Raw genomic sequence first — 8,024 nt, 5'->3', positions numbered from 1 at the left:
TACTTCCCAGAAAGGCTTCCGCCTGTTCTTGCTCCCAGAATCTATTATCTATCGTGTTTTTTTTTTTTGTTGCACACTTCTTTAAAGTCCACCGGAATCCAACAATAAGGAGCCCCGGGGACAGGAAGTGACTTGGCCGCGAAGGGTCCTGGGAACGTTGGGTGTACGCAGGCGTCGACCTTCGTGGTCGCTGGGCACCTAGTTTCCCCTCCGCGGTTTCTTGCGCCTTGGCTTTCGACTCAGGGTAACCCCTGGTCGCTTTCACAGTCGTCTTGAGCCGTATTTAAAGTTTGGGAAGACTAAGGAAATGAGAAGTCCCTCAGTCTGAACAGGGCAGCCGTGGGTGGGTGGCCTGGAACCCTCAAAATATAAAAAACCTATCGGCCGGCGGGAACTGCTGTGTCATTTCAGGGTCAGTGTTTGATCCGCATTTTTACGGGAGGAGATTCCTGAATGCTGTCTCCTTTAAGGGCTTCCTTGCTGTAGGCTGGGGCTATTTCAATGGGCTTTCCCTCGAGCCCGTTGGAAATTACTCCACAAGCAATTTTCCAACTATCGACTCCGTTTTAGAGGCATTTTGTCGTTAAGGGGAGAGGACTAGGTTACCCATGAAAGAAATGAGTGTGGGGATGCGAAGGCCTCTTCATTTTGTATTGTCTCTGTCCCTTTCAATCACAGCTGGTGGCATTTTTGCTAATGAAAGCTTCTTAATTGTGGGATCTTCCTATGAACCTTAATGGGATTCGCTCAATAGGACAAGGCGCACCCGCAAATGCCTCTGAGTTCTTCACTACCTTAGGCATCTGCAGTTGGGGGCTTACGGTTTTGTAAGAAGACTGAAGTGGGTCTCACTGGGCTAAAATCAAGGTGTCGACAGCGCTGCATTCCTCCTGGAGGCTCCAGGGGAGAATCTTTTCTTGTCTTTTCTAACCTCCATAGGCTACCTGCATCCCTTGACTCGCAGCCCATTCTGCCATCTTCAAGTAGCAGCCTCAGCCAGAGTCCTTCCACTGCTGCCCTCTCTGTGGTTCTCTCTCCGCAGCCCTCTTCCACTTTTAAGGACCCTCATGGTTACACCAGGCTCACCCATATAGTTGAGGAGAATCTTTAAGGCCAGCTGATTAGCAACCTTAATTCCATTGGCAATTCCGTTCCCTTTTGTCATGTAACCTAATATATTCATAGGTTCCAGGGATTAGGACATGGATATGGGAGGGTGGTATTCTGCTGACCACAGCAGGGATGAGAAAACCAGATGGAAGTGAATGGATACCAGGAATCTAGGATCCAGCTGGCTGTGAGGCTGGCAGAGGTGTCCCAGACCTGTCAACTCTCAGGAAAGTGCATGCAGAGTGCTTTTTGGATCACAGGGAAATACCTGGCCTCACTCTAGACTCACTGCTTTGGTCGTTTCAGGATTGAATCCGTGATCAGGATTACATCAGTGTTGCTGATGTAATCCCAATCCTATGCTTGAGAGTCCTGGATCCTGAAGAGAGGAATTGGGCTCAAGTGACTAGAGAGGTTTCTTGTCTGAGAAACTTTGTTACCTTGAGGAGAGGAAGCATAACTAGACAGGGATGGATGGGACGCTTAGGGAAGAGGAAGTGTTCCATACCCTGGACCGAGAGGCCAGAATGAGGCAAACTTGCCCCTCTGTCTGGCCTCCTGTGTTGAGGAGCCCTGAGCCGGCAGAAGGAAGATAGGAGAAGGGCCCCCAAAGATCTGGCCAGCCTCAGGCTGTCTCCACCCCACCTGGCTGATAGCACAGTGGAGATGAGGGAGCACCCAGGAGCAAGTACCACCCCTCCCCTCCCAACAGCAGCCAAAAGGGTCATGGCCCTGGCTGCCCTGACTCAGTCCTTGTGTGACCTGAAGCACAGACACACTGCTTAAAAAGATTCTCCTTTGTGTTGTCTCTCAGCTGGCATGAGCAATCGGTGTCCTGTCCCCTTGATAATGTGGTGGTTCTCAACGTGGGATCCCCAGGCCAGCAGCAGCAGCACCCCCCTTAAAAGTTTTTAGTAAAGCAAATTCTGGGGTCCCACTCCACACCTACAAAACAAATTCTGGGGGAAGGGCTTAGCAGCCTTTGTTTAGACAATCCTTCTAGTTGATAGGCTATAAAGTTTGAGAATCACTGACTCGGAAGAAATGGCTTTGTGGAGAAAATAAATGAGCCAAGGCTGGGAGCAGTGCCTCATACCTGTAATTCCAGCCCTTTGGGAGGCTGAGGCAGGTGGATCACCTGAGTTCAGGAGTTGGAGACCAGCCTGGCCAACAGGGTGAAACTCTGTCTCTACTAAAAGTAAAAAAATTAGCTGGGTATGGTGGCATGCACCTGTAATCCCAGCTACTCAGGAGGCTGAGGCAGGAGAATCACTTGAACCCAGGAGGCAGAAGTTGCAGTGAGTTGAGAGCATGCCACTAGGAAAGACTGTCTCAAAAAAAAAAAAAGAAAGAAAGAAAAGAAATCAGCCATGGGAAAGGCCACAGGACAGCTACTTCCTTCTATAAGCACATGTTGGGCCCCCTTCCTCTCAAGAGTCACACTGGCTGTTAATGGCTTCAAGAGGTCACACCAGCCTCCGTCCTGCCCCCAAGACCTTTGCACATGCAGGGCGGTGACCAGCAGCACTCACAAGGCTGGCTGCTTCCCATGCATGATGACTGAGCCTAGGTCTCAGAAGGGGCCTCATTTAGTACCCTTTAATAACAGCCCTTGCTACTCGAATGACTTTTTTTTTTTTTTTTTTTTTTTTGAGACGGAGTTTCGCTCTTGTTACCCAGGCTGGAGTGCAATAGCGTGATCTCGGCTCACCGCAACCTCCGCCTCCTGGGTTCAGGCAATTCTCCTGCCTCAGCCTCCTGAGTAGCTGGGATTACAGGCACACGCCACCATGCCCAGCTAATTTTTTGTATTTTTAGTAGAGACGGGGTTTCACCATGTTGACCAGGATGTTCTCGATCTCTTGACCTTGTGATCCACCCGCCTCGGCCTCCCAAAGTGCTGGGATTACAGGCTTGAGCCACTGCGCCTGGCCTCGAATGACTTTTTATTTCCTTTTAGCATTCTCCACTTCTGAATAAATTGTCATAGATTGGTTTACTTTTTTTTTTTTTTTTTTAAATTTAGACACTGTCTTGCTCTGTCACCCAGGCTGGAGTGCAGTGGCGCACCACTCATATATCTAACTGCAACCTCGAATTTCTCGGCTTAAGCAGTCCTCCTGCCTCAGCCTTCCAAGTAGCTAGGATTACAAGTCTGCAGACTTTTTTTTTTTTTTGAGACAGCATTTCACTCTTGTTGCCCAGGCTGGAATGCAATGGCTCAATCTCAGTTCACTGCAACCTCCACCTCCTGGGTTCAAGCAATTCTCCTGCCCCAGTCTTCCAAGTAGCTGGGATTACAGGCACACGCCCATGCCTGGCTAATTTTTGTATTTTTAGTAGAGACAAGGTTTTGCCATATTGGCCAGGCTGATCTTGAACTCCTGACCTCAAGTGATCCGCCTACCTTGGCCTTCCAAAATGCTGAGATTACAGGCATGAGCCACTATGCCCAGCCTAAAGCTGATTTTTAAAAAATGAAAATATGAGGCTGGGTGCGGTGGCTCACGCCTGTAATCCCAGCACTTTGGGAGGCCGAGGCGGGTGGATCACGAGGTCAAGAGATCGAGAACATCCTGGTCAATGTGGTGAAACCCCGTCTCTACTAAAAATACAAAAAATTAGCTGGACATGGTGGCGCGTGCCTGTAATCCCAGCTACTCAGGAGGCTGAGGCAGGAGAATTGCCTGAACCCAGGAGGCGGAGGTTGCGGTGAGCTGAGATCACACCATTGCACTCCAGCCTGGGTAACAAGAGCGAAACTCTGTCTCAAAAAAATAAAATAAAATAAAAATAAAAGAGCACAGGATGCTACAAAAAAGGCACAGGTTTAGAAGATACCAAGGAAACCAGGAAAATTAAAAAAATAAGTAAATAAATAAAAAGGCACAGGGAATAAGACCGAATTAGAAACTACTGCCAAAACAGTGGTGATTTTCATATCAGACAGAGTCAGACCTCAGAACAAGGAGCAGTACCAGGGACAAAGAGGGCCAGTTTCTAAAGATAAAGGATGGAACAATCAGGAGAATGTTACAGTTCTACATGCACAGGTGCCTAAGAACAGAGCTCCAAAGTGCCTGACAAAGGCCAACAGAACTGCGGAACTGGACAATACATGTGCAGAGGTAGAAATTCCAACGACCCTCTCTTAGTAAGTGATTGAACAAGTTGGCCAGGCACGCTGGCTCTCGCCTGTAATCCCAGCACTTTGGGAAGCCGAGGCAGGTGGATCACCTGAGTTCAGGAGTTCGAGACCAGCCTGACCAACGTGGAGAAACCCCATCTCTACTAAAAATAAAAAAATTAGCCAGGTGTAGTGGCGCATGCCTGTAATCCTAGCTACTCAGGAGGCTGAGGCAGGAGCATTGCTTGAATCCTGGAGGTGGAGGTTGCTGTGAACTGAGATCGTGCAATTGCACTCCAGTCTGGGCAACGTGAGCAAAACTCCATCTCAAATAAAATAAAATAAAAAATAACAAGTGGACAGAAAATGTGGAGAAGATGTGATGTTAATTTTATGTGTCAACCTGACTGGTCCAGTATTATTCTGGGTGTTTCTGTGAAGGTGTTTTGGATGAAATGAACATGTGAATCAGTAGACTGAGTGAAGCAGATTGCCCCCTCAGTGGAGGTGAGCCTCATTCAATCCCTTGAAGGCCTGAGTAGAACAAAAGTAAGGGAAAAATGCTTCCTGGCTATCTCGAGTGGGGATGAGAGTCTTTTCCTGCCTTCAGACTTGAAATGTGATATTGGTTCTTCCTGGATCTCCAGCCTGGAACTGCACCATCAGCTCTCCTGGGTCTCCAGCTGCTGACTCACCCTGCAGATCTTGTGACCTCAGCCTTCATAATCATGTGAGCTAATTTCTTTTCTTTCTTTCTTCTTTTTTTTCTTTTGAGATGGGGTCTCACACTGTTGCTCAGGTTGGAGTGCAGTGGTGCAATCTTGGCTCACTGCAGCCTCCACCTCCCGGGTTCAAGAGATTCTCCTGCCTCAGCCTCCCAAGTAGCTGGGATTACAGGCGTGTGCCACCACACCCAGCTAATTTTTTTTGTATTTTTAATAGAAACTTGTTGGCCATGCTGGTCTCGAACTCCTGACCTCAAGTGATCTGCCTGCCTTGGCCTCCCAGCACAGGCATGAGTTACCGTGTCTGGCCATGATGTGTGCTGACTTTTTTTTATTTCTCTCTATATATATATCTTTATCTCTCTCTCTCTACATATACATACACCTCCCTAAACACACTATTAGTTTAATCTCTGGAGAACTCTGATTAATACAGAAGACCTGAAGCAGACTATTACAGCTTGACCTAAGTGACATTTATAGAACACTCCACCCAGCAACAGCACAGTACATATTCTTTTCAGTTGCACATGGAACATTCACCAAGATAGGTCGAAATACATTTAAAAGGATCAAAATTATGTTAAAACATGATTAATAAAATAGATCATTTTATAGAAGAGCTATAAGATAAAGTTTAAAAAAGTTCCTAGAATACAGAGACACTAAAAGAGTATATAAGTCAGCCAGGTGTGGTGGCACACACCTGTAATTCCAGCACTTTGGGAAAATGAGGTGGGTGGATCACGAGGGCAGAAGTTCAAGACCAGCCTGGCCAAGATGGTGAAACCCATCTCTACTAAAAATAAAAAATAAAAAAAATTAGCCAGGTGTGGTGGTGTGCATCTGAAATCCCAGGTACTTGAGAGGCTGAGGCAGAGAACTGCTTGAACCCAGGAGGCGGAGATTGCAGTGAGCTGAGATCATACCACTGCACTCCAGCCTACATGACAAGGTGAGACTCCATCTCAAAAAAAAAAAGAAGTATATAAGTGAAAAATTGAGGGAGGATACTGTGCCAGGAAGTACAGTATCTACTAGAAGTTTCAGAGAGAGAGAACAGAGAAAATCAGGGGCTGGGATGTGAGAATAAAGAAGTGAAAGAAGAGCAAGTTCCCAGAAGAAAGTATTGAGATTCAAAATCTCAGGGTATCAGAGGTGTTTGAACCAGAGCAACTTCTTGAGTAGGGGCTGGGTAAAATGAGGCTGAGACCTACTGGACTGCATTCCCAGACGGTTAAAGCATTGTAAGTCATGGATGAGACAGGAGGTCAGCACAATATATAGGTCATACAAACCTTGATGATCAAACAGGTTGTAATAAAGAAGCCAGCCCAAGGCCAGATTTGGTGGCTCACAGTTGTAATCCCAGCACTTTGGGAGGCCGAGGCAAGCGGATCACAAAGTCAGGAGTTCAAGACCAGCCTGGTCAACACAGTGAAACCCTGTTTCTGCTAAAAGTATTAAAATTAGCTGGGTGTGGTGGCAGGCACCTGTAATCCCAGCTGCTTGGGAGTCTGAGGCAGGAGAATCGCTTGAACCTGGGAGGTGGAGGTTGCAGTGAGCCGAGATCGCACCACTGCACTCCAGCCTGGGCAACATAGCTAGACTCCATCTCAAAAAAAAAAAAAAAAAAAAAGCTGGCCCAAACCCAACCAAACCAACATGGTGATGACAGTGACCTCTGATCGTCCTCACTGCTACACTCCTACTAGCACCATGACAGTTTACAGATGTCATGGCAACCTCAGGAAGTTTCTTTGTATGGTCTAAAAAAGGGTGGCATGAATAATCCACCCCTTGTTTAGCATATCATCAAGAAATAATCATAAAAATGGGCAAGCAGCAGCCCTCGGGGCTGCTCTGTCCATGGAGCAGCCATTCTTTATTCCCTTACTTTCCTAATAAACTTGCTTTTGCTGTACTCTGTGGACTCACCCTGAATTTTTTCTTGCATGAGCTCCAAGAACCCTCTTTTGGGGGTCTGGATTGGGACCCCTTTCCTGTTACAATGGGATAAATGAAAACCTACAGTTAGATTCATGCCTATGAAATGTTACATTGCCAAGTAGTAAATTATGAAAGCTACTGGCGGAGAAAAATAGTTAACCTGCAAAAGAATTAAGTGGCAACATACTTTTCATTAGCCACAGTGGGTGTTTGAGAAGACAACAAAACTTCCATCCAGAAATGACAGTAAGCTGGGCACAGTGGCTCACACCTGTAATCCCAGCAATTTAGGAAGCTGACGTAGGAGAATCACTTGAGGCCAGGAGTTCGAGACCAACCTTGGTAATATAGTGAGACCTTGTCTCTACAAAAAAGAAAAAAAAAAGTGACAATAAAATAAAGGCTTTTTAGGCATGCAGAAACTCGCTCCTTCTGTACCTGTCCTGTAAAAATTACTGGTATCAGACATGGTAGCCCTGTGAAGGTGTATCCCTGCAAATTGAAATGGAATCCAAGGAGCACGGTGTGGAACCCAAGAAACAGGGAAATTAACCCAAAAATTCAATGAAAAGGAAACCTACTATAACAGCTTTGCAGCAGGTCCCCCAGAATAATAGGTCAGCAAGGAGAAACAAATGAATCCCATAAAACGGCTGGCATATTACAGAAGGAAAAGACCTTAGTCAAGTGGTGAAGAAAATGACGTGTTTCTTAAGAAGGAAAAAAAAAAAAAGACAAAAACTCCAGGAAAAAAGAAATCTAATTTTCTCATGTCTTAAATGGTACAAATCCAAATCTGGCATTATTTTAAATAACTGACATAGAATAAGAAAAAAATCCATTTTATCTTGATACTTAGAATATTCCTTTTTGAGTAATACAGGCTGACATAGGATTATGTCCTTGAGTCCGTTCCATTGGGTTTACAGTAATGATGTTTATGTAACCATAATGTTGTAAACACTTCCTCCCCACACTCATAAAGAAGGTCTGGGTTTTATATATTACTAACTTAAAGCCACGTTATCAGTCGCTTTGCTGGAGCAAAGGATCATTTGGACCCAGAAAGCTTATTCTCAAGGCAGCTTTCAAAAAGTAAAGTGGTGGGGCAG

Source organism: Callithrix jacchus, chromosome 1 (assembly GCF_049354715.1).
Source record: "Callithrix jacchus isolate 240 chromosome 1, calJac240_pri, whole genome shotgun sequence".
NCBI lineage: Eukaryota > Metazoa > Chordata > Mammalia > Primates > Cebidae > Callithrix > Callithrix jacchus.
This window is presented reverse-complemented; position numbering follows the sequence as displayed.